This window comes from Lissotriton vulgaris, chromosome 2_2 (genome assembly GCF_964263255.1).
Source record: "Lissotriton vulgaris chromosome 2_2, aLisVul1.2, whole genome shotgun sequence".
In the NCBI taxonomy this organism is placed as follows: domain Eukaryota; kingdom Metazoa; phylum Chordata; class Amphibia; order Caudata; family Salamandridae; genus Lissotriton; species Lissotriton vulgaris.
The window spans coordinates 281,778,814-281,801,459 of record NC_141688.1 but is presented as its reverse complement, the minus strand read 5'-3'; positions in this window follow the sequence as shown (position 1 = coordinate 281,801,459).

Below are 22,646 nucleotides of genomic sequence, written 5' to 3'. Positions count from 1 at the left end.
ATTGAGGTTCCGTGACAATTATAGTGGTGTTTTCGACTCGTTCGAATATGGACGAGTTTGGTATCTATGAACCGCAAATGACGAGTTTAGTGGGTGTACGCGTTTGCTATGCTGGCTTGAACCGTTCGTTTTATTCGTGGGTTTCTCCATCTGAACCCACGGGTTCCATTTTAGATACAGCATCCATTTTGTCTCTTGCCCTCAAGTAGCCAGCGAACGGACACTGTCCGCCTCGTGACCCTGGGATTCCCAAGCTCTTGTGGAAGACACGTGTTCTTTTGAGGGTGTCTTTATGACGAGGGGGATGACACTCAAAGGCAGATGGCCCCGCTCGAAATTCATCTTGCCGTGCCGGTCTATTGTTTCAGCCGTGCATACATTAGGCACAAATCCTTTGATCCTGCAATCATGCTTCAGATACTGCCTCCCGCTACACTATTTCTCAATCTGTTGTCTATGTCTGTCTTCCTTCCACCTGTTTTTGTCTTTTCTCTTAACTCGTTTACAGCCCGATAGAATGTACTTAATGGTGGGATAACGTACTTTTACAGTTGGGAACCGGCGATACCACTGTAATTATGTTCCGGGCTCTTGAATACATGAAAGCAACCCTTTTGAAGTTTACTGTGGGAACCGAGTGTAACCTTTTGTTCGTCATGTTGTGCTATGACTAAAATCTGTATAAAAGGAACGATCCACTGTAGCAATTTGAAGCAGTCTCCTAGAACCTACACATGCTGTACTTCTTGTGACTTCTGTGTTCCCTGCAGTAAATAAACCTCGATCTTTGACGCCGAAGGAAGTGTCCCGTGTCTCTGTGATTTGTGCGCCGGAACAGGTAACCCACAAAGGTTTCAGGTGTTGTCCCCTGGCACCGCTGGGCCTTAGAATAGCCCAGTCCTTCAGTTGGTGCCCAACGTGGGGCGACATCAGCGGTACTGGTCCAAAGCCCGACGATCGTGAGGAACTTCGCGTGAAATCTCCGAGCGAAGGTGCACCCCGCTTCATCGATCCTGTTGTCGAAATAAGTGGTCCGAAGACTTTTCCCGCGAAGATCCCCGCCTCCTGACGGCTGCGACGGACTGATGCCCTGACTGTCGACCTGTTTTTGGCGCCTGGCGTAGTCCTTTGTATAGCGAGACGATAGACGGGCCTTCCTGGTGACGCCATTGCTCTTTCAGTTAAGTATTTGTGGGTCGCTCCCAGAGTCCTTGGTTGTTGTTGAAACTTGGTTGTTTGCATGGTTCCATTGCATTTGTGGTTCTTAGTTATTGGTCCTTAGTTGTTGGGTTTTATTTGACGATTGCAATTGCCAAAAACCGAGGGTCTTGCATTTTTGCGAGGACATCGTAATTCGATAACCCTCGAAGTTTGTAAACTCGGTTAGTGTGCACGATGCCTGGCCGTAGTACTTTGTTTAGTTGCTTTAAATGTTGCGGTGCGGATTCCCGATTGGAGGACTCGTGTCCGATACCTCCAGTTGGAACTCCGATTTATGAGCTCTATAGTCGCCACGGAGTGGGTCCTATCGTGTATAATGATTATTGGATCCGCTACACTAAAGATGATGGTGTCCTTAGTTGGCCACCTCATGGTAGTTTCGAAACTGCAATTTTGGATAATCTCGAAGCAAAATTGTTCAATAAGAAGTCTAGGCCGGCCATGTTTGATTCCTTTCGGTTATGGCGCAAAGAGGCCAAGCAGAAAGAAATCAAACAGCTTAAGAAAAATAAGAGGGAAGGTATTGTTACGGTGATGAGAAATGCAGAGCAGTTCCAGCGAGACAAAGAAGAGAAGGAAAAGGAAGTTTTTGCTAGACTGCAACACATGGCGGTGGATAAGTGTTATCCTGTTTTACCGTCGAGTTCTGATAAAAAGGGAGAAGAAGCGGTAGAGGACCCTTTGTTGTCCTATCTACTGAAATCACCACCTCCATACGCACAGGATACTATAGCCCCTGTGGTTCCTCCTGTTCCTCAACCTGTTGTTCCGGCAGCTGCTGGTCAGCCTGTCGCTGGTCCTGTTCTCCCGAATCCCCTTGTTCCTCAAGTTGTCCCGGTTCCCTTACCTGCCCCTCTTCCTACTGCTCCACTGCCTATACCTTCTCAGTCTGCTGTTCCTGCTACTTCTGCTGTCTTGGCTACTCCTACTGCTCCTATGTTCAGCCCTCATGTTGTTGCCCCTGTACTTCTCTCCTCTTCTCCGTCTGTTCGTAGTCGCATACCTAATGCTGTTGCTAATCTTTACTCTCCATTTGGACCGATCCTTGGGTTAGATGTTTCTGATGTCCCTCAAAGACGTAGTCAAATTCCTGGTGGTAGGTAGAGCGATACGTTAATAGAAATGTCACGTAATTGGATTAGGTATCCCATTAAACACACCCCGCGCCTGGTTTATGAGACGTTTTCTCAATTTAATGAGCCCACGCAGAGATTTGTGTTTGAGGAAATGTGTAAATGTTTACGAGAGGTATGGGATATCGATGAGGTAGACAATGTGCCGCCCGAAGTGACTGAACTCCAGCATCAGTTTTCGAGAGGTATGATTGTGGGTAGTAATTTTCGACGTGCTGTGGAGCGTCTCCTATCTTTTCGATCTACAGTACTACCTCAAGCATTGTTTAAGGACAAAACTGAGGAATGGATGGCAACACCTGGTAAGTATCCCATGCGAGAAGTCCCCCCAGTGTGGATGCCTGGTGATCCTGCTGCTAATCCCGCTATTCCGCCACACTTCCAGAGAGTTTGGATACACCTCCCATGGAAGCGGTCGGAAGTTTTGCAGGTGAAGCAAACTTTGCCTGACCCCCGTAAAAATCCGGCAGGTTATTATAAGGAGTTATCCCAATTAGTGGATGCTACTATTATGAACCTTGCCGATATTGATATGTTGTTCGGTAATGTAGTACCTCAACCAATTTGGGCAAAAATCCGTCAAGAGAATCATGTAGCAGAGTTAGGTGGTGATTGGGCTGCTCTTGCGGCGGCCGACGGACGACAAGTTGGTGGGGCTAAGCCTGAACAGATTATTGAAAATCTGCCCCAGAGGATAGTTACACTTATGAAGACGCTTATGCCAGCAATGAGAGTCAATTGGGATAAACTGTCTGCGTGCAAGCAAAAGAAGGACGAGAGTGTCTCCGATTTCTTTACGAGATTTGAGGAGGCATTCATCGATCATAGTGGTCAGGATATGAGCACTGAGGGAGGCCAGCGATTATTTGTAGATAAATTTGTATCGAATTTGTTGCCTGAACTCAGCAACAAATTGAAAAATTCCGAAAGTTCGTGGGCTGTTTCTACCTCTGCTCAGATATTAGCTACGGCTCAATATTACGAAAATAGGGAGAAGGAGGAAAATGATCGTGCGGATAAGAAAACTAAGGATCTTAAAACTAAAGTTCTGTTACAGCAAGCGTATCCTCCGCGCTTGAATCAAAATGACGCACAGCAGCGAAATAGATCGCAATCACAGTCTTCTAGGTTGCAGTTGCGTAATGACTCCTCTACACCAAGATCTATGCTTGGCTATAATCAATGCGCATACTGTAGGGGTGAAGGCCATTTGAAATTTAATTGTCCAGTTTTGCGTGACCGAAACAATGGTGTTTCGACTCGAGGAGGTCGTAGTGGTCCTCAACAGGCTTCACGTGGTAGAGGACGCGGTGTCACCCAAGATCAGAATGAGCGTTTACCATTTCGAACAATTGCTTTGATCAGCGTGGTTCATTGTCAGGTAGATCTGCACAGTATCATGTGGACGACTGTTACGTCGAGCAGGATATTGATGATGGTAATTACTAGGACAGCCACAGACAAAGAGAGGGAGTAGTATCAGTTCCGGTTGATCAGAGAGGGCCTTACGTCGCAGTTGCCACATCGGGCGTAGTTGAGCCTTTTCTGTTGGACACTGGTGCAGTGAAAAGTTCCATCATGCATTCGAAACTCCCTGGCGCACCTTTGTCTGGCTTAACGAATGTTTCCGTTGGATTCTCTGGCGCCCCCGTTAGCAATCCGGTTTCTAGCCCTTTGCCCCTCACAATTGGGCCTCGTGAGCTGGAAGCTCCTTTGATTTTGACTACTGGATGTGGTGAGAATCTTTTGGGCCTGGATTTGCTGAAACGGTTATATGCGACCTTGTACTGCTCTCCTTCGGGAGTGGAGCTTACATTGGGTCGGAGAGTGGTCTTTCCTATGTACTTGTCAACTGATAAGCTCCCACCGGAATGGAGTTCTCTTCCTAAGTCTTTGAGGGCAACTGGTCCCAATGGTGTGGGCCTGCTGGACATATCACCTTATGTTGTCCAATTGAAGTCGAATGTGCGATTGTCACGCATTCCCCAGTACCGTATCTCTCTTGATGGTGAACGGGCGCTGTTAGCAATTATCTATGACTTGATCGAGAAGGATGTCATTGAGGAAACTCGGGGAAATGTGTGTAATAGTCCTGTGTTACCTATTTTGAAACAAACTTATCCATCTAAGCCTCCTGTGTACCGTTTTGTCATTGATTTGAGGGAGGTAAATAAAATTGTGATTCCACAATTTCCTGTGGTGCCTGACATTACGGCTTTACTGACTCTGATTCCAGCCTCTGCCTCTTGGTTCTCAGTGATCGATCTGAAGAATGCTTTCTTTAGCATTCCGATTGCTGAGGAAAGCAGAGATTTATTCGGCTTCTCATTAGGTGGTCGCAGCTTTAGGTTTAAACGCGCTCCTCAGGGCTACTGTGAGAGTCCATCTACCTACAGCCAAGCCCTGAAGAGTCAACTTGATGCGTTTGTGTTACCGGCTGGTGCGGCCTTGATTCAGTACGTTGATGACTTGTTAGTTGCTGCTGACACTAAAGAGATTTGCAAAGCTGCTACAATATCATTGTTACAGCATCTCTGTGACTTACATCACAAGGTGTCACCTTCTAAACTGCAATATTGTTGCCAAGAAGTTACCTATTTAGGTCACTTATTGTCCAAGGAGGGAAGAAGGTTGACCCCAGAGAGAATTGCAGCGATCGCTCGAATGACTGTGCCAACAACTCAGAGAGATGTGCGTGCCTTCCTAGGTATCACGTCATACTGCAGGCAATCGATTCCAAATTTTTCATTGCTAGCGAAGCCATTGGTAGCCCTCACGTGCAAGGACGTTCCGACTCCTTTGCCATGGACTGAAGAGTGTCAGAAAAGTTTTTCAGAATTGCGTGATGCGTTGTGTTCGGCCCCTGTGTTAGGTACTCCTGACTACAGTAAGCCGTTTACACTATACGTTCACGAGAGAGAGGGTTGTGCGTTGAGTGTCTTGACGCAACAATTTGGTGGTAAGCAGCGTCCATGCGCATATTTTTCCTCGACCTTGGACCCAGTAGCTAGAGCATTGCCGAGTTGTCTAGGAGCGGCAGCTGCGGTGTCCATCCGGCAATCTGCAGGATTGGTCATGGATAATATGCTTACGGTGATGGTTCCGCATGCAGTTGACACTCTCTTGAATCGTACAAAAACGCAACACTTGACGAGCGCAAGGTTGTCCGGTTATGAGTTGACGCTTTTGGCAAGTCATATACAAATAAAGCGCTGTAATGTACTGAACCCGGCGACGTTGTTGCCAACAAATATGGAATCAGATGATGTACCACCACATGATTGCTATTTGCGAACTGAGGAAGAAACGAAGGGTCGTGTTGACCTAAAAAACACTCCATTGGCAGATCCCGATGGTACTTTGTATGTTGATGGTTCGTGTTTTAAGTTGCTGAATGGTGATGTGACGACTGCGTATGCTGTGGTGACATGGAGTATGGTCGTGGAAACTGCGAGATTGAGGCAGAATTCCGCGCAGGCGGCAGAGTTGATTGCGTTGACGAGAGCGTGTGTTTTGTCTAAGGGAAAGCGAGTGAATGTCTTTACGGATAGTCAGTATGCATTTGGCATTGCACATAGCTTTGGTCGTCTGTGGAGAGAAAGAGGATTTATGACATCGCATGGCACGAAGATCCAACACGGACAGCTCGTGAACGATCTTTTGGACGCACTTACATTGCCTAAGCAGGTGGCAATTATTAAATGCAGTGCGCACCGAAAGGTTACGGATGATGTTGGTTGTGGTAACGCGTTTGCAGACGAGATTGCTAAAGAGACAGCTAAAAACCTTGCAACCCGAATGTATGTTACGAGTTCAGTAAGGTGGCCGGCAGAGACTGGTATGTGTGAGGACACTGTTGAGAGCGTGAAAGCGATTCAGAATGAGGCCACTGAAACTGAAAAGACTAAGTGGAAAGAAAGCACGGGAAAGTTAGATGCGCACGGATGTTGGATTGATTTGTCGGAGTGTCAGAGGTGGATGTTACCGGATGCATATGTGCTAGCCGTTGTGACTATGGCTCACGGCGTGTCACATATTAGCGCGAAAGGGATATGCAAGTTGCAGTCCCCTGTATGGAAGAATGATGGTATTGCTAAGTGTGCTGAGAGAGTGGTTAAGAATTGTATGGTATGTATGATGTACAATCCCGGCAAAGGCACCCCCACTCCACCTGGCCATTTTGCTCCTCCTACATGTCCCTTTGAGGTTATCCAACTGGACTTCATCCATATGGAGAGATACAATAACCTGAAGTACGTTTTGGTTGTGGTTTGCGCGTTCTCCAGATAAAGATAATACTGCACTGTCAACAGCGAAAGTCCTACTGAAGGAATACTTTCCTCAGTATGGAATGCCACGGATTGTATGGTCAGATAACGGAAGTGAGTTTGTGGGGAGTGTGATGAAGAGTGTGTGTAAGGGCCTTGGAATTAGACAAAAATTCCATAGCGCCAATCATCCCCAGTCAGCGGGTTTGGTTGAAGGGTACAATGGTACTCTGAAATTGAAACTTGCTAAGATTCAAGCTATGACTGGTCTGTCATGGCCTGATGCCTTACCTCTGGCTCTCTTGTCGACCAGGGCGACTGTACACTCTTTAGTAGGGCTTAGCCCATATGAGATTGTGTTCGGCCGTCCTGCGAACATTTGGGGAGTCCCGAGGCCTAGGGCCTTTGATAGTCTCGAGTACCCAATGTTAATTGATTATCTTCATGATCTGACTGCTAAACTGAGGTTAATTCATCAACAGGTCTTTGAAGCTCTACCGGCACAGACTGAGGGTCCTGGACATCGGCTCCAACCGGGTGACTGGGTAGTCACCCGCAACTTTGGCAGAAAGCGCAATTTGGAGCCGAGATTTGTGGGTCCGTTCCAAGTCCTGCTGGCCACAAGAACTGCAGTTCGTTTGGAAGGCAGGAAGAATTGGGTGCATGCCACCCACACCAAAAAAGTTCCTATCCCTTTGCCAGCAGATTCTTGGATGAGGACTGGGATTGCAGCAACGGAAACTGAGGCCCCAACAAAATTTGTGCCGTTTAGTGATGCTCAACCTGTAGGAGACACTTCATTGCAGTCAGATACATTTATTGAACCATCAGCATTGGAGAACTCGAGGCTTGAATTGTCATCTGATCGATTGGACGCTGTTTCACAATCTGAACAATTATTTGAAGAACAGACTCGTCCAGGAAGAAGCAGATATTTTCTTCGTTCTCATAACAAAGACGAAAACCCCTTTTTGTTTTTTTCCCCTTTTTGAATTCATATTACCCCTTACTGTTGTCTTGAACATTATGAACAATTGCATCCTCTATTAATTTTTGAGTTCTTTTCCACGTATGTTTCTTTTTCCATAGCTAGGAGATTTGCACTAAAATTGAATGATTGATTAAAGAAAACCTTACATCCGGGTTGACCATAGGGCCGTGCGGGTACTTCCTTCTGTTTAGCAGGTTCCTGACACTAGGTCGGTACTTTTGTCGATTCCTGGGAACTCCTGGGAATTGATAATCGCTACTCAGAACGAAGTGCGTCAAGAACGTTGCGGACGGTTTTAGAGGATGGAATTCTCTAAATTGTCGGAAGTGGAGAGGATGCTAGCTCAAAGATCGACATTGTATGGGGTTGTACGAAGAAAATGCTTTCTGTTTCAGGTATTCCTGCTGTTTCTGATTGTTTCCATGTTATTAGTGGGTGGAGTGTACTTTGGAATACAGTCGTTATTACCTTCTGCCTTACCTACTCCTTCTTCTGAACCGAAATCTATTCCCACTGTTTCTCCACATTCCTTTCATCCTCTGCCCCAACACGAACAGGTTAGACGTGCGGAATTTATGAACAACTCCTTTTGTCCAGCTTCTTCATCAAAATCAGTTGGTGATGAACACTACTAACTGTTGGGTGTGTGGTTTAATGCCACATACCATGGATAGGGGCATTCCGTATTTGGTTCTTCCTTACAGCTCCCAGGGGTCAGCTCGAGCAATCCAAACTATGTTTCGTAGCGCACTAGATTCCTACCCCCATCGAGAGCCACGCACTGCAGATTCTGGTCCTGGCCCGTACCACAAGCCTTTGGCAAGAGCGATTGCTGACTTAGATAGAAATATTTTTGATGCATCGCTTATTCCAGAGGAAGAGGTGCGAGCATACAAGGATCTGAGTGAGGCTGAGTATAGTATATCAGTGGGTGATAGACAGCTTAAGAGCTCGTCTCCGATCTGGATCGTACCCCATCTCGGTAATTTCTGCTTGAAAGGCCTTGGCCGAAGTCCGCGAGCTCAGCTTGGGAGGAGTGCTTGTACTGAAACGTATGTTTTACCAACACTCTCCTCCCCTGTTCTTCTGACTGCTAAGGGTACATACTTTGTATGTTACGACCGTGCATATACATGGTTGCCCCGTGACTTCTCGGGCACCTGTTATATTGCGAATCTGTTGCCACCGACCTTCACAGTTGGCTCGGACTATCACAAGACTAGAGTTGTGAGAGGTGTTATTAGCGAAGAGGACACTGCCGGTCAAGAAGCAGGAGACTTCATTAAGGTTTTTCTGCCGTTTTGGGGACCTATGATCAATAGTAGGAACCGGAGACAGTTGACTCGTGTGGTAAAATCGACTGCTAATATAACTGCAAGTGCTCTTGGTAATCTGACAGCAGAGCTTCAGGCGGACAGGCTTATGACGTTGCAAAACCGTATGGTTTTAGACGTTGTTCTTGCAGATAGAGGTGGTGTATGTAAGGTGATCCATTCGAGTTGCTGCATTTTCATTCCTGATAACGCTCCAACTGTCTATCAAGCCATCTCAAAGTTGCATAAGATCTCAGAGTCCATACACAAGGTTTTGGGGCTTAATGTCGACGTGGGGATGGAAGATTCTGATGATCATTGGGGTTGTTGTAGCATTTCTGTTCACGTGTTGTCTTTGTGTACAGTGTGGTCCTGCCTTATGTGGCCTCTGTGCTACGGCGTGTATAAGACGGCCATCTGTTACCAAGGAAGCATTGATGGATAGAATGATGTTGAGGCAGCATCTGAATGATCTGATGAATATCGAGATCGATTTTGATATTGACTAGTGCTTGCCTACATGAGGGCAAACGGTGCGTCTGAGGTTCCGTGACAATTATAGTGGTGTTTTCGACTCGTTCGAATATGGACGAGTTTGGTATCTATGAACTGCAAATGACGAGTTTAGTGGGTGTACGCGTTTTCGCTACGCTGGCTTGAACCGTTCGTTTTATTTGTGGGTTTCTCCATCTGAACCCACGGGTTCCATTTTAGATACGGCATCCATTTTGTCTCTTGCCCTCAAGTAGCCAGCGAACGGACACTGTCCGCCTCGTGACCCTGGGATTCCCAAGCTCTTGCGGAAGACACGTGTTCTTTTGAGGGTGTCTTTATGACGAGGGGGATGACACTCAAAGGCAGATGGCCCCGCTCGAGATTCATCTTGCCGTGCCGGTCTATTGTTTCAGCCGTGCATACATTAGGCACGAATCCTTTGATCCTGCAATCATGCTTCCGATACTGCCTCCCGCTACACTATTTCTCAATCTGTTGTCTATGTTTGTCTTCCTTCCACCTGTCTGTCTTTTCTCTTTTCTCTTAACTCGTTTACAGCCGGAATAGAATGTACTTAATGGTGGGATAACGTACTTTTACAGTTGGGAACCGGCGATACCACTGTAATTATGTTCCGGGCTCTTGAATACATGAAAGCAACCCTTTTGAAGTTTACTGTGGGAACTGAGTGTAACCTTTTGTTCGTCATGTTGTGCTATGACTAAAATCTGTATAAAAGGAGCGATCCACTGTAGCAATTTGAAGCAGTCTCCTAGAACCTACACATGCTGTACTTCTTGTGACTTCTGTGTTCCCTGCAGTAAATAAACCTCGATCTTTGACGCCGAAGGAAGTGTCCCGTGTCTCTGTGATTTGTACGCCGGAACAGGTAACCCACGAAGGTTTCAGGTGTTGTCCCCTGGCACCGCTGGGCCTTAGAATAGCCCAGTCCTTCAAGATGGAGATGTGACCGTCATGGTCAAGGCACACAAAGCATTCAGGACAGATGTATTCTATTCTTGGGTTAGATTTCCAGCTGCAAACACACGCACAAAAATGTTTCACACTTACATTAAAGATCAGACACCAGAAGAATCCTTTCCATACGTGTACATATAATTCCCCATAACTTACCAAGAGCATATAACTTGGTTCAAGGGTGCCCTCCCCCACAACGTAAAAAATGTTAGGATGGAAAGAAGGAAGAAAGGAGCGACCTGGCCTGCCTAAGCTACTTATACACCACACCAAGACATTCACAGTTTACCAGCAGCAGAAATGCACACAGTATACGAAGATTTAGTAAAAATTTACAGAAATCTTACACATTTCATAATGCGTACAGTTATAGATCAACCTGTGAGGGCTGCTCAGGCTGTACAACCTGAATTGGCTACTACGGGTATCAGCCCTCAAACTCCGAATGCCATAATAGGAAAGATTACCACCAGCCAGGAGCAAGTACCTATCTGGATAGCACAAAAAACCTTAAAGTGGGTTTTCCCCTTACGGCCTCACAGGAAAACACAGAATTCTAACAATTTGCTTGCCAATGGGGATGGCTCCCCTGATAGAAGATTGTGCCACTTGGGGTACAGTTTTTGTTGCTGTTTACACCAGAACTCATGGTACCCCTTCAATAGCGGTAATACCAGATGTATTGAAACAAATACAGAATGAGAACAGACAGAACCTTCCCTAGACTTAGGGATGAAACTAATAGAGAATTTTGTTTCAGTAATTATGTTAAGCAACATAAAAGGGGAGGCACCAGCGATGGCTGTATGCAAACGCCTGATGGAATTCACTCCTATGTAACAGGAGTGGGAGTTACCTAAGATTATCATAGAAACATACACTTCTATGGGAAGAGATAATCTGGGAGCCAGACTTGGGAAACCAGTGCTTAAGGGTAATTCTGAAAAGGGTAACTTTAAGCAAGCACTCGATTCTTCAAAAATGAAATGGTACAATAAACAAAAAAATAATAAACAAAACAAACAACTATCACAAAGTGGGTCTCCTCAACAGGAACACACTGAAAAGAGATACTATCTGAGGAACTGTAATAATATTAGAAAGCCCGACAGATATCAGGATACTGATACATGTTCCTCTTGTTCCTTTCAGGCTCAATCTGAGAAACGCTCGGAGAGAGGTAGGCGGTCAGAGCAAAGATCAGAAGAGAGAGTCAAGCCAAAAAGGGAGACATATCGCACTTCAGACTACATCATCAAACAAGAAGATAAAGGAAAACCAACAAAACCGTAATTAAAAATTAAAAAGGTTGCAGGGATTAAGATCAGAAATGCCCAGGCTGCTGAGGACGCTGCTTCTGAATAGAGAATGGGTAATGGCGATGCTGGACAGGGCAGCAGAAGTAACAATAGCTCGCCAGAACATCATGGATTTTCTGAAAGTAGTAGTGCTGAGTGAATAGATCACGGTGGACACACCTGATTCAAGAGCAAATGTCCCACATCTTTTATACAAAATAACGCTCCAAATAGAGAGGGATATACAAAGACAATGGAAGGGTCTCTTTTGGGAGGACCGGACATATGGTTACGACATTCTTTTGGCTGAATAGGATTGGCCAGCAGAGTTTGTAATAGATTGCCCAATGGCGGTAGAAGTAATTTTATCTGTTTTCCCCGACCTCATAGCAGAATCAGTTAAAAATTTATACGTACAGGAGTGGGCGTCAGCTTTAGCGACTGCTCTACACCACAATCATGTTGGGTGGGATGATGCTTCTCATTACAGATCCCGTTAAGAATGATCCCTCTACCAGAGAGACAGTACTCACTTAAACACGAAGCAAAGGAACAAGTAAGAGAGATCTTAGATCAACATGAGTACCAAGGTGTAATAGAGAATTGCAGCTCATCTGTGAATAATCATTTGTTTCCCGTAATGAAACCTGACAAATCATATGGTTTAGTCTTAGAATACAGACATTTAAATGCATCCACATGCACATTTGCAGTATAGAATGCACACAGTGCTGCACTGATGAATAACATTGTGCGGAAAAAATACAAAACACTAGACATCTCAAATGTTTTTTTCTGTTAGAATATAGCACCTGGAAGAAGATATTTGACCCCATTCTCGGATCTAGGGTCTTAGTGGTAATTTTGTTGTTTACCACAAGGGTATAAGAATAGCCCTGCACTGTTTTCAGTCAGAGTAACAGAGTTACTTCAAAGTATTGATGAGGAGGCAGTGTCCTTTGTAGATTATATTTATCTGACAGACAATGAATTCATGGAACATTTGGCTAGAGTGAACAACATATTAGAGGGCTCTGCTTGCCTTGGCTACAAATTGTATTTCAAAAATCAAAAATAGCCCACCTCTGTGTCCAGCTTCTGGGATATAAGTTATCAAGTGAAGGTAAAAGCCTGGCAACACATTTTTTAGAAAAATGTGAATTGCTCCAACCTCCAAGAACTTTGAAGAAACTACAAACCATTTTAGGATTTTTTATCTTTGGCAGAAATTACATTTTGAATTACGCAGAAAGGGTAAAACACTGGATACAAGAACACACTGATATTTTGTGTTCCGTACAAGCCGACATGCCAGCTTCCAGACATTTCCACACACGTTAACACAACTAACCCGGTGATCGCCGTAGTTGGTAGACACCCGGGTACACCTTACATCACTTTCAATGAAGGTGATACTGTACCTCTAGCATAAAATTCACATTTGTACACAAACCTAAAATGCGTTTGGCACCCATTAAGACAATTCTCACAGCTATTCAGACTGCTGTAATGAGAGAGTGCGCTGGCTCATCGAAAACGCATAATTGTTCTTATATCAGTACCGAGCTTAGAGTCCGTTACTAAAGCAAACAGTCCGAATGCTGAGGCTCTACATCCGAGCTGGATTCAATGGGCTAACTCTTTCACTGCAACAGATGTAAACTCTTGATTTGATGCTATATTGCAAGTACAAGCATTCCTGCAGTATGAACAAGAATATTCTCTGCCGAATGAAATTATGAATCCGAATTGATATGAATGTATCATTTATACAGATGGATCTACCATAGGATTGAAACAGCAGTGTTCCACGGCATGCACAATAGTAAACGGGCACATGCAAGACAGAAGTTTTCTTTCTGAAAAGCACACACACAGTCCTTAGGTGACTGTACAGCACAGCTAGCAAAACTAAAAGCCCTGATACTGGCACTACAAAATACTGATCTTGAATTCCCCATACTTATCGCGTGTGATTCATTTTACGGTGTCCAGTCTTACAATGAATACCTTAACTACTAGGGCCAAAATGGGTTTCGAGATTCAAAGGGTTGTACAATCAGTCACAAGATGCATTGGGAACAAGTTGCAAAGCTGAAAGACAGCCTGCAATGGGCTCATGTTAGCCATACTTTGAGTCATTAGCATGTTGGCATTCACGTTGAAGGGAATTCGATGGCAGAAGAAGCTGCCAAGGTGACAGTTTGTACTGCTGCTGTGTCTGCAATCACTCGTTCTACCACGAGGATGGATGGAACAACTATGATAGCTGTCAATGCCAAGCGCACCAGCTCATCACTGCTGAAAGGCTTTCTACTGTAGTAATCCGACAAGTAGGATGCACAAATCATCCCTATGGCTCAGATTCCAGGAGTGGGGGATAGAGTAATAGCAAACGCAGATCGCAGATTGGGATGGATACTAGCTGCACCTGAAGGTCTGGGTTCAGCTCATTCAGGGATTACTGCTACAATTTCACTCCTAAAGCAGCACTACTGGTGGCCAGGCCTCACTAAACAGACTAAGGACTTTGTCCTTAAATGCGAAATCTTCCGGCAAATGAAAGGCTCCACCATAGCACGTCCACTGCAAACATCTTTATTGATCTCAGGCAGACCTCTCGCATGTGTCTATTTGGATCACTGCAGCTCCTTACACTCTGACAGGGCTTACAAATACATCTTCGTGGCAGTAGATTCATGCTCTAAATTCCTATGGGTTTGGCACCAGTGCTCGGCTGACGCCCAAACTGTTATAAAGGATTTGTGAGTCTTTATCGGGATATGTGCAATTGGCACACTACATTCCAATGGTGTTTAACTCTCAGGCTTACAAAAAAGCCATGGGAAGTTTGGCGTGGCCTTAGGGTACTCCGCCGCTTACCATCCAGAGGGAAATTTGGTCGTTGAGAGGAAAAACAGGGGCTTAAAGCAATCCTTAACAGCTAGGGTACTAGGCTGAGGTGGCAGTTGCGTCAATCTGTTATAGGATGTCCATAGGTCACTTACCAACATGGTAAGAGAATCCCTTGGGGGTCATACACCCTATGAACTCCTGTGTGGGGTGAGAATGTGGTTACCAGACCTCAATAGTGTAAGCACAGTGGCGGCTGAAACACCATTTGACCTCAATGATCGTTGGGATGTTTTACAGGACCTGAAAGAATTTGTAGCCACAAGAAACAAAGTCCAAGTGACATGCACCGCCACTGGGGAAGCCAAAGCAGTATCTGCAAGACCTGCCAGGGGCCCGAAGATTGGGGCCCTGGCTAAAGAAAAAATAGTGGACAAGAAAGAATTTGGACCATCTTACACACAGCCTGTACCTATCCTGGCTGTTGAAGGTACCAGATCTGTACTTCTTCCACCTCTTGCCAGTCGCTGAGACAAACAGTCTGTCTCCATCGACCTGATGAAACCACACTATGTGGCCGATTCTCAATACTAGGCTGCATGGGATCCTGGGTAGGTGCAGATCTCTTTTCGCTACTGTACAGGAAGTACAAATGGAAGCTTTAATATCAAAGGAAAACTCCACTTTCCAAAGAGAAGCAGTAAACAACAATGAAATGATACTTCACCCTATTGAAACAACTACATCTGTATGGTCAACAAGTACAGAAATTTTGGTTTGAAAAATTGACGAAATCTATGTGAACATGCCACAGATTGAGTAATCTCCCAGTTCTACAAAACCTGCTGAGCTGCCATAAATAGACCAAACAGCATTGGACTACTTCGTGCATTATGCTGACTTTTCATCGGATCCAAGTGAACCTGAATTGCCAACACCACCACTATATCTTTGGCTAACAAAGACATATCTTGTTGCTCCCTGGATACATCTCTGGGTTACAAATGGATTACTTTTCCTGGTTCTCTGGATTGGTTTGGTATTGTCTTTATTCTACTTCTGAATGGTCATTATCTCCCAGAATGCTCTGCAGTCCAACATGTGAACTTGGTTCTAAACCCACATGCATCATCGCATCGTGAACTCAGACCTCTTCCTGGTAAACATTACAGCAATTCCAGTTCCGGAAGGAATAATGTGGGAAAGGGTATTGCATGATGTGTATGGTCATACTGAACTTTTGCAAATTCCATATATTTTTTTAATTTCTTTATATTATATCATCACTTCTAGTACATTCTCTTGAACATTGAAACAGTGCGTAATTTACTTTCAGACCTAGAGCATTCAACAGCATTTTTTAATTTTTTTATTTTCATTGATCCACAGTATTACAAAATTACATTATACATCAAACATTCATATATTCATAGAACGCCCCCCAAATATAAATGCCAATCTTTTGTTTCCTTGAGCCTTTAAAAGCAGGGCCTCAGACTGCAGCCATGAGGCAGGAACACAGAGACGAGCTACAGCCAAAGCCATACCCATAAACAATAGATAGCGATGCTTATACAAAGGTTTTCCATGCTCCAAATCCTAACTAATTCCTAATAACATCATAGCTGCATGTTAATAGTTACATCAGTAATACCTGATGAGAACTTTTCGATATGACTAATATAAAGAGCCAGTTTACTACAAGAATAGAAAATATGCAAATTATCAGCATTGTCACTCCCACAACTAAAACATTTACCATCCTGCCTCCCCCCCATTTCAACAATTTTGCAGGTGTGTAATATAGATTGAAGACAGTTTAAAAAAATTGGGTTTTAAGATTCACAGATAAAAGAGTTTCCCTGGATATTGCAATAGCTTTCTCTAAGGAGAGTTTGTATTCTCCTAGAACATTAGCCCATTTAACATTAAAATTTGACATTTTTGGAAATTTAAACTTTATTGTATAGTTAATTAAAACCATAACAATGTGATGTTTGTCGCACAATAAGTATACAAATTGATAAAATTATCATTAAAAAGGAATGATAAAAAGGCTTATGATAAAAACGGAGGGTAAAACGAAATAATTTTCCTACTGTTATTTACGTCACTACGAGGATCATGGAGGCAGAAAAAAACTCAAATCATTAACAATTTAAATCTTCTTGTTGCTTTATGCGTTTCTCAAATGCCTGCAGGAAGTTCACCAGCTTGCAATGTATTCGAGGAGCGGTTATGTCCAGGCTTCCAATAATGGCAGATCTGCATGTTCGTAGTCTCCTGATCCGAAAACTTTCCTTTAAAAAATATGAAGGTTCCTTGGACAGCATCTTACAGTGACAGATTATGTGAGTTATATCTTCTTTATGGCTACCGCACAATCGACATGTAACAGCAGCATGCTGTTTCCAGGCAGGATCATCGGCTAGTGTCGGAAATACACCAAATCTCAGAGACATCAGCTTTCTCTTAATAAAAATAGAGTAGGTTGTTTCCATGTATATTGCTGGTGTCAGTGTCTTATAGCCATTTATCACAGCCCATGAGTGCGATCGATGGGACAAAATTTCTTTGTCCAGAACTAGTGAATGGAGTTTGGCCACTTTATTTAGGGTCAGTTTTACTGCAGCAAATGACAGATTTTTATCCCATAGGATTTTTGAGCAGGTTGTCTCCAAAGCACGCGCAAGGAATTGATTTGCTATGGATTTGTTTTGAGATTTGAGCTCTTGCCATAAATAGGTGTTAAGATTATTATTACATGCTGTTTGCTTAATCTAATACCACACCTTAATGTATGAGTATAATGTGCCCGGTGTTTCATTTTTTAATCCAAACTCAAGTCGCATTTGCGCTGGTGATGTGCTGCTTGGTAATCATGATACCTTTTTATAAATTTTAGTTGTCAGGCTGTTTAGTAAGTCTGCATCCTTTGCATGCATTGCCACACTTGCATAGGTCAGGGTTGGGAGCAGTTTACTTGCCATCACAGTTAATAAGGGTTTGAGTGATGGCCCTTCCAATTTTTTTTGACAAAGTACTTAGTCCAAATAATAGGGCACCAGCTCTTTGAGTCAGATATTTCCTCTGTTCTTTGAAGTTAAGTTTAACATTGTGTTTCCCCAGATCGTCCGCCCTAGAGGTTAAAAGAATTTTAATAAAAAACCCTATTTTTCCTGATGGCTTCAATAAGTGTGTGCGGTGCTGGCACTAGGTTTTTCCTACCCAAAAAATCCAGAATCTGTGTCCTAGGTTAAGTATATTTCCTTGCAAAATCCAAAAAGGTGGAATAAAGCCCTCCAACCTCATAAAAATCACCAATTTGAGAAATACCCTTACTTCTCCAATCATAGCTACATAGTCCCAAAAAATCAGTGGGAGTATCTTTCAAGCATTTGCAGGTGTGTAATGTTATCCCCTCCAAAGAATTTTTTTTCCGAATAACCTTCCACACCTTAAAGACAGCATCGATAACTTTAAAACGTGTTCTCTTGTAGTAGCTACTGTCAACTTCTTTAAACAGGCAATTTATAACTTCCTTTCCTAGAAGCATATGATAGATTGACAGAGCTTCTGCCATTTTACTGACCTCCTCTCCAGTCAATATTATCCGCATATTAGACAAAAAACATGCACAGTAATAAAATGTAAAATCAGGTATCGACCAGCCACTCCTTTCGCTTGGGAGAGTCATAAACGGTGCAGCTCGTCTAGGTTTACCCGGGGCCCAAAGTTATTTAGCACCAAGTGCCTGTAGATGTTGCAGTTGAGCCTGTATCACTTCTAAGGGAACAGATCTAAAAAAAAAATAAGACCCTAGGGAGTACGTTCATTTAAAAAATGTTCCTCTACCCACCAATGTAAGATGAAGACGCCCCCACCTTTCTAAGGATTCTTTAACACTGGTCATTATAGATACCCAATTAGCTTCCACCAACTCTTTCATAGACAAATCGGATTTTAATCCCTAGATAAGTTCCTTCCCTGACCACATTTAACTCTTCCAAAACAAGATTCATCGAGATTAGACCCATAAATGGTGCATAGTGTAAATTTAGTACTTCCCAAGGCACATTCCATGATTACCCACCGCCGCAATTGTATATCTGCTAAAAAATTACCCATGGCCTGGATGGCAGGTTTAGCAAGTATCGCTACGGCCCTTGTTGTTGACGTTTGTTGTGAGGCAACCAGAAGTACAAACCTCAAATCTGTCAACATTTTACATTTCTCGCAAGGAATGTGCGTCTCTTGAATGCAAAGCAAATCCGGTTGGATGACACGCAGTTGAGCGGCAACCCTTTGACTCCTATTATAATTATTGAGGCCACATACATTTAAAGAACCTATTCTAACCCCCCTGCTGGCCTGGAAAAAAGAAGAAAAATAGTAAACAAACCATTACTGCAGTTTTAAACAATACTACAAATCTTCGGCTTTCAAATACTTTTCCCATACTGATACTGTGGATAATCTTTCTGATTTTACACCACCTAACATCCCCTTGACTGCCAGTACAGATCCATCAGCATGCAGGTGCCCCATTGCATGTCCCGTATGTGCAGTATTGCTCTGCAGTTCTCATTTGTGCCAAGTGGAATTGTTCCTTTGCCTCTGAAACACAGGGAATACAGTGTAGGTTTCTGTACAATTAGTTGTTGCCCCTTCCCCTCTAACCATGTGTACCTATCTAGCTCAGTGTCCCATATTTCCTGACAGGCTAAGCTTAAATTTACCCCTCCCCTATGAAACTCATTTCCCTCTGTATCATCGAGGTTGATGGCCCTACACTGGAACTCTATGTCTGGTATCTATAAGTTATTGACGAAGACTGAACCAGGCACGGTACGAGCAACCCTGGGACTACAGACAGAAGCGGAGTGGATGTGTTTGTGCACTGGTGTGGTGGCTGTGCTACCTCCAAGAATCTCTTTCCGGGGAAGTCTCAGGGACAAACAGTATCCTCCCTTATGGTACATTACCTGTGCATCCTATCTAGCTCTGTTCGAATCTCGCTAGGCTCGATGTAACGATATAGGGGGATATTCTCAAGAACGTGTGATAAACATCGCAAAATTAGCTTAACGCAACTTTGCACATCGCAGTCTTTCACAACAAAATAACACTGTTTTAACGTTGTATTCTCAACCCTGCGGCACCATGCGATAGTAGCAGGATAACGTGACAAATGACCGTGTAAAAATCAACGAGACACCGGAAAAATGCGAAATATGAATGCGAAAAAAGTTGCAATGGCCCAGATCACAATACAAAAATCAGCGACAACCAGCGACAGGCCTGCAATTCCCATGCGTCATGCGGGAAAATGCACTATAAAAGCAACAAAAAAAAACCACCAAAACCAATCAAACTGCGCAGCACCATGGATGCACCCGGACCGAGTGCAGAGGACAAACCGAACCCCACAAGCCCCACGGAGGACCAGCCATGAACCCCGTGCTCAGGGAAGGGCGAGGAGAAAGGGAAGAGGAAGACGGTGTTTGTCCTCAGGAAGACCGCATCATCGTCACAGAGGTGACAAAACACTACCAACAACTGATCATCACCTCCACGGTGTCATTGGCAACACAAACGGAAATATGGCAGTCTATTGTTAACAACGTGAATGCAGTCAGAGAGTTGAGGAGTCAATGGATGAGGACAAGGGGCGCTGGCATGATGTGCAAATCAAAACCAAACTGAAACTCGCTGCAAACAGGAAGGCAGCAAAGGCGACAGGAGGTGGGAGTCCTGCGCCACAGGAGGAGCTGAATGAGCTGGAGGAAATGGTGGCCACAGTCATCAGTGTGGAGACGGTGCAAGGGACCCCAGACACAGCTCGACATGACCTGACCCAACAGCAACAGGTGTAGCACACTTCACCCCACAATTATTGTGGACATGTCCCTGATATCCTTGGCACACTGCAGCACACATAGAAACACCAAGTAGGCACCCGTCCACAATGTGCACAAAGAGACCCCCCTCCGGATCACCAATCCCACACCTACCCGTGAACATGTGCTGAATCCAGCAAAGCCGCAGCTCTGCGAGCTACACTGACCATACAAGTGACACTGCATGACCGATAGCATGACTGCAGCCAAAATACAGGACATGGTGCACAACATGACACTGAGGTGGCCCAGTGTGGACCTCATCCTCAAAGTAGCAGGTCATACTCTGACACATCCACGTGCACATACAACCCCTGATGTCAACAACACATCTGCAGACAAACAATGCACAAGAGTACAAAATCCTTCCAAGAGCACAAATGACCCAAGTCATCCACACCTCAGCACCCAAAAAGCACACAAGTCAAAGGCACACCGGCTCAAAGGGATAAGCTGCCGCTAAATCAGAGCTGCAGGGGCGCCTCACTCACAATGCAGCACACACATGGCAATCACAGCACATCAACATTGTCGACAATGTAGTACAAAGTGCAACACTTACACAACAGGACAGAGGACACAACTGGTGCCGCTTGTGTGTAGAAACTGGCAAACACATCTGGCATTGCATGAAACTGTGAGATGATAATGTATGAGTACAACCGCATATCCGTCATGTAGACGAAATGTCCACTGTCTCCCATCAAATAGTCAGTGGCTCCAAAATAGTCACAATGTACATTGTCATGCTGTTTGTCTGGGAACATGTACAATGCGTCAACATACATGGGACACACTGTTTACCTGCATCTCCCATTTATCTTGCAGAGGGACAATCAACACCGCCTGCAGAGCAGACCAGACATATCTGCAGGGATGATGAAGAGGACCTCCTGGTCATCTGCACCGACACCCTCCAATGCATCGTAGACAGCCTCAGCATACCACCTCCAGGTGCAGGGCAGGCCAGCTGCATCAAGGTGACCCCACCCCCTGCACAGACCATACAGCAGGAAGCACACACCACCACGGCTGAATCATCTGATGTTTGCCGTCTGCTCATTGCCCATGTTAGGGGTCAAGACTCACAACCCATGGGGGGGTATACATAGTGCTGTACCACTGGACTGCGCAAACTGTGTTCTGCTGACATTGAGCAGGTGAAAGGGTCCAACAAGGTCACATGTTGTGATACATTGCCAAGTGTGTAGTCTCCCTCCAGCAGTATGTCAGATTTAGGAATGTCGCCAATTGATGCTGTGCAGCTCCGCCCATGGGACTGCATCACCTTGCACAGGTGTGTACCAACACGCGTAGGTGCACGCACATGTATTCTGAGACCGGGCGAATGCAGACATGTTCACTATTGTTCTGGAATATGTGACTATTCCTCCAAGATGCAACAAGGGGTTGGGACCTGTGTTCTGGGTGTCAATCAGTTGCGGCTGCAGGAATGTAGTTACTCGTCCATGAAAGCGAGCTCAGCTTCATGGGCAATCAATTCCAGAAGTACGTTGTTCTCGAGTTCAACTAACAAGACAATACTTTAGACCTAATCTTTTCCAATGTCCAGACGGTTTCATGCCCGCCTGCTACTCAGGTGAGTTGGACTGACCATTTCATTGTGGAATTTATTACACCCTTTCAGGCACCCAACCTCACATACCCCAGCACCTTACCTTGCATCCATAGACAGTGGCACAAAGTCACCAATTCTACTTTTAGAGAAAATTTTAATCCCCCTGTCCTACGACCTTCGGATGATATTGAAATGGCACTTAAGAAATTCGAAGGCGAAACTAGGAAAGTTATAGATAAAATTGCCCCACTAAAGATTTTCAAATCTAGGCCAGCCAAAAAGCAAGAAGTTTGGTTCTCTGATCATCTAAGAACTCTCAAACAAGGGGCTAGGAAATTAGAAAAAAGATGGAGAACTTCTCATCTCCTAGAGGATAAGAATAAATACTGGAGCGCATTATCCTCTTACCATAAAGCGATACGTTGTGCACGGAAAGCACATATTGCTTCCCAAATACAAGAGGCTGGAAACTCCCCCAGAGTTCTTTTCCAAATATTACAAACATTCGCTAAACCCACAGCATGTGAAGCCCCTGACATGTCATCCCAACAGCTGTGTGATTAAATTTCCTGTTTTTTCACTAACAAAATCGATAAAATACTATGTACGAATCAGGC